The 13,285-nt window shown below is 40.8% G+C and overlaps 1 protein-coding gene across 1 annotated transcript in view; it reads left to right on the top strand.

Annotated features, from left to right (window-relative positions):
- The first annotated feature begins 2,124 nt into the window (after nucleotides 1-2,124).
- Nucleotides 2,125-13,285, top strand: part of LOC117356043 (serpin B10-like) — a 71,509-nt gene continuing 60,348 nt past the window's right edge. The window contains exons 1-2 of the mRNA XM_033935298.1: nucleotides 2,125-2,142; nucleotides 2,352-2,419. The gene's annotated coding sequence lies outside the window, so the exon portion shown is untranslated. The remainder of the gene's footprint in view (nucleotides 2,143-2,351; nucleotides 2,420-13,285) is intronic.

Below are 13,285 nucleotides of genomic sequence, written 5' to 3'. Positions count from 1 at the left end.
CCAATGCTCATAACAATTATGTGAGTATCAGAGCTCTTAACGTCATGGCTGGTGCTAAAACTGCGCTATAGTTTTGTTAAAGGGGGAGGTGGAGTAATTTTTTTTTTTAATATGAGCAACAATTTATAAAAAACAATATTCTAGATTTGCAATTATTTTTGTGAGCGCTAATATAAAATCCATTAGCAACACTCCTAGAAAATATGAGCAATTGCTCATGTGCTCAGCTTAGAGGGAACATAGGTGTCTGCCATACTTAGATACATACACTTGCAGCATCTCTATGGCTGGTGTAGTTCCTGAATGCTACATGAATATACAGTATACCCATTTATACCCTATAACAGAAAGAAGGCATCTATTTTACTTTATAAAGCTGGCTTCTCCTGCATGCCCTCCAAATAAATAATTCCAGGCAATTTTATCACAGAATTGCTCCCAGAAGACTCCAACAAGATTTTTATTGCATGTGAAATAATACGAAAAAGGTCATGTCCATTTAACAGTAGTACAAGTTTACCCCCACTTTACTAAGCCGTAGTAGAGGTTTCTACCGCAGCCCAGAGTGCTAAATACTCTGACGCTGTTCCAAAGCTCATAGAATTCCTGTGAGCACATTCGGAGCATTTAGCGCTCTGAGACGAGGTAAGAACCTCTACCGCAGTTTAGTAAAGGGGGAGGGATGGCTAATGAGGGAAACTATAATTACCTTTAGGAAGGGGAATGGGATTTGATATACTGCTTTTCTGTAATTACAATCAGAGCGGCTTACATTTTGGACTAAATTCAGTAAACGGCGCCCAAAATCTGAGCTCCCCCCCCCCAAAATGATGTGTTGAGCACTATTCTATAAGTGGTGCTCCAAGTTGAGTGTTCTTTATACAGTAACACATAGCGCTGAGATCTGCGCTCAACTTATAGGGGCGAGGGTTTACACCAGCTGAACCCTGTTGTAAATCCCCATGCCTAAATTAGGCGCAGATCCCCCAAAACCTATAACGGTGTGTGCATCTTTAGTGAATACCCCTGACCTATCCATGCATTTACCGTGCCAATGCTCACTTTTCAGTTGAGAATTAAAGAATTTACGTGCGCATCTTTATACTGTAAAATAGCTTATGTGCATAAATCCAAATTATTGCCAATTAACCCCATGATTCATTGTTAGCACCCAATTATTGGCACTAACAGGCTTGTTACTCAGTTAAAATGCACGTGCAAATTGGACGCATGCCCCAAATTTGGGTATGCACTTTTAAGCACCATTTATAGAATTCCCCTGTTTAGGTGCATGTACTTATTTTGTACCTGGGACAGTAGAGGGTTAAAAACATTCACTGGGTTTTACTAAATGGTACTAGAGGTTTTTAGTGCGTGCCAGCGAGGTAAATGCTCCGACACTCATAGGAACTCTATAAGCGTCGGAGCATTTACTTCGCTGACCTGCGCTGAAATCCTCTAGCACCATTTAGTAAAAAGAGCCCATAAAAATTCATGTTAAACAAAAGTAATTATAGAATATGGCAGCTCATATGAACTAAAGCAAATTCCCTGGAAAAATCAAACAGCTAATTAAAAACATCATATTAATTGAACATGGGGTATTACACTTTTTTTTTTCCCCATCTTGGTTATCTCATTCTTTTTAGGCTGTGGCTCAGATTATCCTAGAACACTGAAAAACTGAATTTTATTACACTATTTGCTTGCCCAAAATTCCTGATTTTGGTATAGATTGTTAAGAATTTTTTAATTTCTGTTAAAATTCCTCTGAGGTTTTGCTTTTCAGTGAGTCGTCTTCATTTTTCCTTCCTTTCATGTATGCTAGTACATGCTGACAAGAGATATGATGCTCGAAGACAAACTTCACTGAAGAGATGCCAAAGAAAGGTTGCATTGTATTAAAGTTAATAAGGTGCCGAGGTTATTCCGTAGTCTCACAAAATCCTTGCAAGGTTTTACCATGTCATATTTGGAATCCTGTCACTGGGAGTTGGCATCAGCAAACAGGAAGTGGTATTAAAAACACATCATATTATTAGGAAATGGTTAATGATGTACATTCCTGCTTGTGAAAATAAAGATGAAGTTGTCCTTTCCAACTTTCTGCAGGCAGATCTTTGCACTGGGATGAAGAACTAGGTGAGAACTGAGAATAGTAGGCACAGGGAGTCTTCAAGCTCTGTTATTGGTCTAATGACAACCCTATTGCAGTGCAGAATGCCTCATTTTTGCTCAGCCTTGAGGCTATTTTCTCTTTTTTCACCAAAGCTGAATCATTCTGAAAAGGAAACAAAAAAAAAATTTGGAGATTGACTAACAGGCGTGGCCTTTCCTATATATATTTTCAGCACATTTCTGAATGTGAAGATCACCAAACCAGAGGCTAATTGCTGAATCCTTTTCTGAAGAAAGCCAGGTAGAGTGCTGTGCATGCAATAAGCTCTTTCTCAATGGTTTTGTCTGGTCTGTGTTTTCAAAGCCTGTCAAGAAAATGCAATAAAGGAAAGGGGGAAATTAAAGTTTGAGGAAAGCAGTGTAGCTGGTAGTATCCAGGGTAATCTTTGAAGAAAGTAGAGTGTACTTGGGCTGATAGATTTATTTATTCAAGCTGGGAGTAGCCTATTGGTTAGTGCAGTGGGTTCAGAAGCTGGGGAACTGGGTTCAGTTCCCATTGTATCTCCTTGTGACTCTGGGCAAGTTGCTTAACCCAAAACGGAAAAAAAAATAAAATAAAATCCAACACAGTGAGGAAAAAAACAGCACAAAGAAAAACTGCAGACAAGCGGGCAAGATGCAGGCTATGTTTATTATACCAATTATTGAATGCGGTTAATATTACCACCTTTGAACAGACCAAGGTACCCGATATGGTCCGTGTTTCGTGTAACGCGCCTTCATCAGGGGTTCCAGGTTGACAAGGTATCAAATTGAACCGCAAGCAAACAAAAGAAGCACGAGCCTATGTGAAGCAAGTTTTTACAGAGACCTCTGGTCGACGATCATTCCCAATTCACACAGGCTCATGTTTCTTTTGTTTGCTTGCGGTTTAATTTGATACCCTGTCAACCTGGGACCCCTGATGAAGGCGTTGCTTAACCCTTCATTACCGCAGGTACAAAACTTATTGTGAGCCCACTAGGAAGAGAGACCGTTTCTGCATATAATTTTTTTAAAAAAATCCCACAGAAAAGTGGGATATCAAACTCCATTTCCCTTATCCCATTGTGGATGAACTTATCCTTAAAGCTTTAACGAAACGAGTGTAACTTTTTCTCGTCATAAGAAATTCTGATGGCTTGAAAATGAGCTTTCAGCTTACCTGCTTTTCAGAAAGAAAAGGAATACAGTACATTTTGTCTTGTAAATATTTTGATTTAAGATTTTTTTTAAAAAATTCTGTTTCTAAGGGCTCCTTTTACTAAGCTGCGGTAGCGTTTTTAATGCGTACTGAAGATTAGCGCGTGCTAACCCCCGCGTTACGCGGAAAAACTAACGCCAGCTTTATGGTGGCGTTAGCGTCTAGCGCACGGGGCATTGTAGCGCACGCTTAAAACCACTAGCGCAGCTTAGCAAAAGAAGCCCTAAGTCTCTTCTAATATGGAGTCCACCTCAGTTACTACAATATTTGAGACAGTTTGAGAAAATCAGTATTAAACAATTCTCACTCATCCCCATCCCCATTTCCTGTTTTTCTTATATAGATTCTTTTCAATACTCCCACATTTATAGTTAGCATATATTAACACCGTTAATGCATGTTAATTATTGGAAATGCCCTGTGGCAAGTAAAGTGAGTTACAAGCATTAGTACATGCTGTTATTAAATAAACTACCAATAGCTAGTTAACCCCTCCTTTACAAAGCCACGCTAGCGTTTTTAGCACCGGCCATGGCTCATAGAAATTCTATGAGCATCGGAGCTGTTACTAAAAATGCACTAAAAACACAAGCGCATCTTTGTAAAAGAGGGGGTATATTTTACTGTCTTTCAGACTTTAAATCTTTTTCTGTATTTCACCAAAATATACTTGTCTGCTCTGTTGGTCTTTACTAGTTGTAAACTCTATGGGTTAGGGAATCTCTCTGATGTTTAGCTTACAACACTGTGTAAGGGAAAGGGAATGGGACTTGATATCTAACTTTACTGTGGTTACTACTATTATGCTACTACTTATCACTTATATAGCGCTGAAAGGCATAAGCAGCACTGTACATTTTGACCAATATAGATGGTCACTGCTCAGAAGAGCTTACAATCGAACTTGGACAGACAGACATGGTATATAGGGTTGGGGACAAAGTAGTTTACATATTATATACAAGTACTTATTTTTGTACCTGGGGCAATGGAGGGTTAAGTTATTTGCGCAGCATCCGGAAGTGACGTCAACGGGAGAGCCGACGGAGTCGCGAAGAGCACGTTGTTGACCGCCATGAACAACAACTTCAACGAGAGGTATGGGGGGGGAGGGAAGGGGGCACGCACATGGAGGGGAGGAATGGGAAGAGGCGGGGTGGCAGAAAGGAGGAGGGGTACCGGCGCTCCCACCAACCTGGTGACCCTCCCCCCACCTCGCCACTGACTCCGTACACAGTTCATAGAATTGCACTAAGTGCCAACCTTTACAGCACCAATTTTTTTAGGTGATATATATAAAATTTGACTCTACATGGTTCCACATTAACAAAGAGCAGGAACTACACATTAATCTGAATGTAAATACACAAACTGCAACAGAAAAACTGTTACTGCTACTAATCATTTCTATAGCACTGCTAGACATACGTAATGCTGTACATTAAGACATACAAGAGAAAGACCCTGCTCAGTAGAGCTTACAAACATGGGAATACTCCCCACTCCCCACCCAATAGGTGCTGTTTTAAAAGATGCATCTACTACATGGTAAAATCCTACACTACGTCACTGTAAGTAAAAGTTTTACCATGGTTTAGTAACAGAGCCCCTAAATTCAGTCAATGTAAATTGCACAAATATGGAAAACAGGAAAAAAAAACTCCTTTACAATAGAAGAGCTGGTACAGCTTGGAAAGTTTTCTTCAAAGATGAGCAAGTTTGCCATACAGCAGCTCTCTTTGGCACAATGCAAGTTTCATGGTGAGTGTTAGCAGTAAATTTCAGAGACTCCATATATCCTGGCTTAGGAGTGACATTCATTCCTTTCGTGGTATGTGCAAAATGAATAGAGGAGAAAAAAACAGCTAGGCCCATGTCCAGAAGGTAATACAGGAAAAGCAGGTACGTGCCCAACAGCTCCCCCAGTCGCACTTCTGCCAAAAAAATCCACCCTTCCTACCCCGGCCCCACCCTCCCCATACATATCCCAACACTCAACCACAGCCATACAACACACAGACACCATCCCCCTCTACCCTCCTCCCCCTCCCAAAAAGCCATCCCCCAAACAGCCAACTCTCCCAACTTGTAACAACCCCCATGCACCCTAACTGCCCGTCCTCCACCCCCCATTTGTGTTGTTCCTGTTACCCTGTTGAGCCCTTTCTAATAAAAATGATTGAAAAACCACGCAATTGGAAGAGTTATGATAGACTTAATTATACTTTCTGGTGGGCGAACTTATGTTGCAGTTACAAATATGAAAGAATGAACGCTGAATTTTTGGGATATAGTAATGCATTTAGAATGATGTGGAGCCCGTTGACATCATTTGTTGAATCACATTAGTTGTCATATATCTTTTCTTTTTAGTTAATTTCCTTACACATCCAAGGTGGGAGGCAGGTGGGAAGGCATCATTATTTCTTGTATTTAGTTTATTGAAATTCTATTTGTGGTTATACTTATATGGATGAATGGGAGAAAGGGGGGGGAGAGAAAATGATTGTTTTCAGAATGTTTGTATATTTAAAGTGCTTTTCCTGATTCGTTTATGTTTAAAATTTTTGTAATGCACTGTTAATATTTGAAAATTAATAAAGATTAAAAAAATAAAAAAGATTGAAAAAAAAAAGAGAGACACACTATAAAACAGGATCCACCAACATTCAATAAATCAAGCTTTTTTTCAGGGTTCGAGCCTACATCAAGAGTAAATAAAACTTTGCAAAGATGTTAGAGAAACAAACATAATTACTTCCATGAACATACATATTTCTAACTCATTTGAAGAAATTGTCCCTGACACAAGTACAAGGGGGAATCCTCAGGTAGAAAAGTTGATACCAAAGAACAACGAGGCAAACATACCATACCTTCTATTTAAAGTGGTTAACATGCTGAAGATTTTTTCTTTTTTTCATGACTAGGTTGTTTACACTCAGCGATGTTCATATTATGCCCTAAATATTCAGAAAAGGGGTTTAGGCAAATTTAAATTCAAGGGTTTAGGTATGCTCCACATAAAGCATTTAGGTGCCAAAAATGAGCCACCAAGGGCTTCTTTTACTAAGGGCTTTAACGCGTGGAATAGTGCACGCTACATTGCCCCGCGCGCTAGACCTTAATGCCAGCATTGAGCTGGCGTTAGTTCTAGAAGCATAGCACGCAGTGTAGCGCGCAGTACTTTCCTGCGTGCGCTAAAAACGCTAGCGCACCTTAGTAAAAGGAGCCCCAAGTTATAGAATTGTCTTCTATATAAGAACATAACATAAGGACATAAGAATAGCCTTACTGGGTCAGACCAATGGACCATCTAACCCAGTATCCTGTTTTCATGGGGGCCAAACCAAGTCACAAGTACCTGGCAAAACCCCAATAGTAGCAGCATCCATGCCACCAATCCAAAGCAAGCAGTGGCTTCCCCTATGTCTGTCTAAACAGCAGACTAAGAACTTTTTTCCTTTCAGGAATTTGTCCAAACCCTTTTTTTAAACCAGTTACATTAACTGCTCTTACCTCATCCTCTGGAAACGTGTTCCAGAGCTTAATTATTCTCTGCGTGAAAAAAATTTACTCCTATTGGTTCTAAAAGTATTACTCTGTAACTTCGAGTGTCCCCTGGTCTTTGTAAATATTGATGCAGTAAAAAAAAATCAATCCACTTGTACCCGTTCTATTCCACTCAGGATTTTGTAGACTTCAATCTTCCGCTGTCTCTTTTCCAAGCTGAAGAGCTAACCTCTTTAGTCCCATCCCCTTTATCATCTTTGTCGCTCTTCTTTGAACCTTTTCTAGTGCCGCTATATCTTTTTTTGAGATAAGGAGACCAGAAATGAAAGCAATACTCAAGGTGAGATTACACCATTGAGCGAAACAGAGGCATTATAACATTCTCAGTCTTGTTTATCATCCCTTTTCTAATAATTCCTTCCATCTTGTTTGCTTTCTTGACTGCCACCGCACTTTGGGCGGAAGGTTTCAGCGTATTGTCCACGATGACACCCGGATCTTTTTCTTGACTGTGTCTGGATGTCCTCTGCGCATGAACAGAAGAAATTCAGACAAGGCCCCAAGCTTGGGGAAAGAGACACGCAGTTCTTGTGGGGGTGGGGCTGAAGGCAGAGTGTGGTAGGGTTGGGGCAGGGCCAGGTGTCCTCTTTTATTTTTTAAAGAGGAAATCTTGTATCCCTAATTGTACACCATTTAGATTTGCCTGGCATTAAAGTTAGTATATTATGCCACAAAAAACTCAAAAATAGATACACGTAGGGCTCCTTTTACAAAGCCGCGCTAGGGTCTAAACGTGCAGAATAGCACACGCTAAATTGCCGCACATGCTAGCCGCTACCGCCTCCTTTGGAGCAGGCGGTAGATTTCCGGCTAGTGCGCTAATCTGGTGCCTGCATTAAAACAACTAGCGCGGCTTTGTAAAAGGAGCCCATATCTGATCGCTGTCTTGCTCACAGAGATTCAAAGGTAGCAGTAAAGAATGTAAATGTGGTTTTCTTGTTTGTTTTAATATTTTTCATACATGGAATACAATGAAATATAAAATCATCTTGATATATTTAACCTGCAGCATTTAAAATCCTTTGGTATACACAATTTCTTTTGGTAATTAGGAATATATATATATATTAATTTTGATTGGGGAGAGGGGTGTTTTGAGGGTTCTTTTGGGAAGGGGATGAATAGAGAAATGGTTACATATACTGATCCTATGGTAACTTCTCCCCCTTCGAAAAACCTCTCCTTTAACTGGAGTGTAGTGGAACCTTCCAACTGCAGTATATTCTGTTAAGGCAAGCCCTCAAGATTGTTATTATAGGGAATATTTCCCAGAGCCATAAAAGCCTTTGAAGACAGATTAATGTGTTTGTTGCATCACAGTTTAGTTGATTAAATACACTTCAGCAACCTGGCAACTATATCAACTACACCCACTGCCTAGTATGTCAAGAAGAATGTGTGAGGAATTTCTGTCCTCCCTACAAATATGTACCCCGTTGCCAGGCTGGTTCAGAATGAATTTAAGTGCCCCTTCATTTCAGAGTTTAACTTGCTGATGAGACACACTGGTGAAAAGCACTTTCTGTTGTACATGCAGGCATTAGCAAAGCAGAAACTACAAACCACAGTATTTCTACTGCTCACTGCTAGAGGGCACACCCTTTATCTATTTCATTCTTTCCATGAGTCTTGCATGTGATAACGTGAGGCACTAGTGGAGCTGCTTCAGCTGTTTCCACTCCCTTACTGAAGAATACACTGAAAAAAATAACTGACTCAGACGGGGCAAATTTCTGAGAGAATTCCTGTGGGTAAACAAGCATTTATCTTTGAAAATTGTTCCAGACCTTCTGAGGGTGAATGTGTTTGCACCAACTATGTACATGTTTGTACTATGTGTATGTTATTTTTGTGCTCCACCTTGATAAAGGCGGAATATAAATAAACAAGCAAAAATAAGTTTTTGCACTACGAGGGGGCCGCTGAAATGTTCTCATCCCACCCAAGAAGAAAATGACGTGGAGCCATGAAACTTGCATGTTATTCCACACTTTCTTGACACTTTTTGTTTCAATGATATGAAATGAAAAGAAAAGTGTCAAGAAAAATGTGGAATAACTTGTAAGTTTCATGGCTCCACATCATTCACTTCTTGGGTGGAGCTGAGAACTTTTTAGTGGCTCCTCATAGAAAAAGGAGCAGCATGGGGAGCAGGGCGGGGATAACTCGGAGAAAGTAAGCACAGTGATTTCATTTGGACTCACCCTTAGCATGACTGGCAACAAATTTTCAAAGAAAAACTCTGCGTAGAGTGTCTCTTTAAAAAATCAGTTTGCACACAGGGTTCAAAGCACTATAGAGAGACTGAAAATCAGACTTTCTATGAGCAGTAACACTGGTGTATGAAAAATCAAGTACTCAGTTTCCAATTGCGCGTATAGGAGGTAATTTCATGCCTAAGGTTAGGTGGCAAATATACAAAGAAATGCTGATATTCTAGTCATTGCATACACATTTGTGAACATGTACATGTGTAAATATCAGCAATCTAATCACGTAATCTATTCTGTAAATATTCACATATCTTCAATAGTATATTTATCCCAGGACAAGTAGGCAGCATATTCTCACATGTGGGTGCGCGAGTGTCTTCCCGCCCAACGTAGGGCGTGCGTCTCCTGAGCATCTCTTCAGTTCTCAGTTTTCTGCGGAGCCAAGAAGTCCTTGTTTCGACGCTCTGTGCTAGTTCTACTTGTGCCTTCTATTACCGCAGCTCGTATTTTTTCTTTACAGGGTCGCTGTGTTTATTGCACGTTTCATTTTTCAAAAAAAATTTAAAAAAATTAATTTGTTTCTTTTTTTTCATGTACAAGGCTGCCTCTTAAGAAACAGCAACAGCAGCAACAACGGCAGCAAAAACCTCAGACTTCTGCTGCACCTAAAGCTTCTCAGTCTTTTTGACCATCTAACACAGAGCATAACCTCAGTCGTTCTGCCTCTGTCATCTCCTCTTCCCATTGGGGGTCGTCTCCATCGTTTTTACCAATGATGGGAGCTCATTACATCCGACCTCTGGGTCCTCACTATCATCAGGGAGGGTTACTCTCTTCATTTCATCCAGATTCCACCAGATCTTCCCCCAAGAGAGCATCCTTCCAATCTGTCGCAGACCACCCTTCTTCTTTGGGAAGCTCAAGCTCTGCTTCGTCTCTGTGCCATCGAGGAAGTTCCCCTGGAACAGCAGAGCCGAGGTTTTTACGCCTGTTACTTCCTAGATCCGAAGAAGATGGGAGATCTGCGACCTATATTGGACCTCGGAGCTCTCAACAAATTTCTAGTCAGAGAAAAATTTTGGATGGTCTCTAGCATCCTTGTATCCCCTTCTAGATCAGAACAATTGGTTATGTTGTCTGGATCTCAAAGAGGCTTATACTTGCTTTCCCTTTCATCCAGCCTCTCGCAAATTCCTCAGATTTCGGGTGGGAAATCATCTTTTTCAGTACAGAGTGCTGCCCTTCGGCCTGGCATCATCTCCCAGAGTGTTCACCAAGTGCCTCGTAGTGGTGGCAGCAGCTCTGCGGAACCATGGTCTTCAGGTTTTTCCGTACCTGGACGATTGGCTCATCAAAGATTCAACATCTCAAGGGGTTATTCGAGCGACTCAATGGACTACTTGGTTCTTCCAAAGTTTTGGGTTCAAAATAAACTTCCACAAATCCCAGCTACAGCCCTCTCAGACTCTACAGTTCATCTGAGCTGTTCTAGACACTGTGCAACTCAGAGCATTCCTTCCTCAACGTCAGGATGCTCTCATTCAGCTTTGTCAACAAGTATCATCCCTCACTTCACTCTCAGCAAGGTAAATGATGGTTTTCCTAGTCACATGATCTCTACAGTTCACGTGACTCTTTTTGCCAGACTTCACCTCAGAATTCCTTAGTGGACACTGGCATCTCAGTAGGCGCAGGCTTTCGACCCACTCTCTCAGCACATTACAGTGACTCTTTCGTTGAGACAGTCTCTCCACTGGTGGATGCTTTCTTCCAATCTCTCCAGAGGTTTACTGTTTCAAATGCCCCCTCATCAGAAGGTCCTCATGACAGATTCCTCGACCTACGCTTGGGGGGCTCATCTCGATGTTCTTCATACTCAAGGCCATTGGTCCAGCACAGATCGTCAGTATCACATAAATCTGTACGAACTCAGAGCGATCTTCAATGCTCTCAAAGCTTTTCAGCATCTTCTCCAAAATCAAGTAGTCCTCATTTGGACAGACAATCAAGTTGCCATGTACTACATCAACAAGCAGGGAGGAACAGGATCTCTCCTTCTTTGCCAGGAAGCTCAGAAGGTTTGGAATTGGACAATCCTTCACAACACCTTTCTAAAAGCGGTCTACATTCAAGGTGAGAAAAACTGTCTGGCGGACAAATTGAGTCCTCTTCTCCAACCTCACTAATGGACACTCAATTCCTTGCCTATCCATCACATTTTTTCTCAGTAGGGAACTCCTTAGATAGATCTCTTTGCGTCTCCCCACAACAACAAACTGCCTCAATTCTGCTCCGGGATATACTCTCCTCATCGCCTCGAGGCAGATGCTTTTCTTCTGGAATGGACGAATCAGTTTCTCTATGCATTTCCGCTCATTCTCAAGACACTCGTCAAACTCAAACACAAACATGCCACCATGATTCTGATAGCTCCTCGGTGGCCCAGACAACCGTGGCTCTCCATTCTACTTCAACTCAGCAGCAGGGAGCCATTTCTTCTACCAGTTTTTCCGTCTCTGCTTACACAAAGTCAGGGGTCTCTGCTTCATCCCAACTTGCAGTCTCTGCACCTGACAGTTTCAAGTTTCAAGTTTATTAAAAATCTTTTTAAACCGCTTAATCGGTATTCTAAGCGGTGTACACTCTAAAATTATTTAAATACATGTTAAAACAAGGGATACTGGATAAAAACCAAGTGTCATAACAAAACACTGATAGACATATGGACTTATTTCAAACAATAGGAGAGTGGGGAAGAACTACAATCGTGAAAGAAAAGTGCAACATAAAGGGAAAGTACAATAGGTTAGGGTAAAAATATCAATTTAATCTAAATGATGTCCTTAAGAGGACAGTTGTTATCCAAAGACGTCCTGGAACAAGAATGTTTTTTACAAGAATGTTTTTAGTTTTGTTTTAAATTGTTTTAAATCGGACTCATTGCACAAATAAGTGGGCAATGAATTTCATAGAGTAGGGGCAGTGACAGCAAAATTATAACAAGAAGATTCTGAGATGTTGAACGAAGAGTTTTTATAGTATTGTAGGGAATTAGAAGTCTGTTAATGAATTCTGGTTGGGTGTTTAATTTTGTTTTAAATGTTAAAAGCTGGATTTTATAACTGATTCTATGTTCAACTGGTAACCAGTGTGCGCTAATCAACAAGGGTGAGACGTGATCGTATTTCTTTGCGCCGCAAATGATCCTAATAGCTGTGTTTTGTACAATTTGAAGCCGTCTAATTTCCTTTTTTGTAATGCCCTTATATAGGGCATTACAATATATACAAGAGATCACTAGGGTGTTGGTCAGTGTGTTTAAGGAGGCTGGTTCGAGCAGCTTGGTATCTCTCAATGTAACTGTCACTCTACAGTTCTGTCAATCTGTCGAGGACATTTTAGAGGCTTCTAGGAAACCTACCACTAGGCAATGTTGCAACCAGATTTTCTGCTTGGTACACCATTCATCACAAGGAGCCTCAATCTACCTCCTAGTCTTCAGTTTTGGATTACCTATTGCGTTTATCTCAATCAGGCTTCAAATCCACATCCATTCGAGTCTATCTCAGTGCAATTGCTGCTTTCCATCAGCCTATAGAAGGGAAACCCCTCTCTGCTCATCCCATGGTTTCCAGATTTATGAAAGGACTTTTCAATGTCAAGCCACCTCTCAAACTGTTCTTGCTCAGTTGATGAAGCCTCCATTTGAACCAATGTCTTCGGCTCATCTGAAATATCTCACTTGGAAAGTGGTTTTTCTCATTGCTCTCACTTCTGCTCGCAGAGTCAGTGAGCTACACGCTTTAGTAGCAGTCCCACCTTTCACAGTCTTCCATCATGACAAGGTGGTTTGCCATACTCATCCTAAATTCTTACCAAAAGTGGTTTCAGAATTTCATCTCAACCAATCTATTGTACTTCCATTGTTTTTTTTCCAAAGCCTCATTCTCATCCTGGAGAAACAGCTCTTCATACTTTGGACTGTAAGCATGCTTTGGCTTTTTACTTGCAACGCATTAAATCACATAGATCTGCTCCTCAACTTTTTCTCTCCTTTGATCCAAATAAGTTGGGACATCCAATTTCCAAGCGCACCATCTCCAACTGGATGGCTGCTTGCTTCTCTTTCTGCTATGCT

Source organism: Geotrypetes seraphini, chromosome 2, assembly GCF_902459505.1.
Source record: "Geotrypetes seraphini chromosome 2, aGeoSer1.1, whole genome shotgun sequence".
NCBI lineage: Eukaryota > Metazoa > Chordata > Amphibia > Gymnophiona > Dermophiidae > Geotrypetes > Geotrypetes seraphini.
This window is presented reverse-complemented; position numbering and strand designations above follow the sequence as displayed.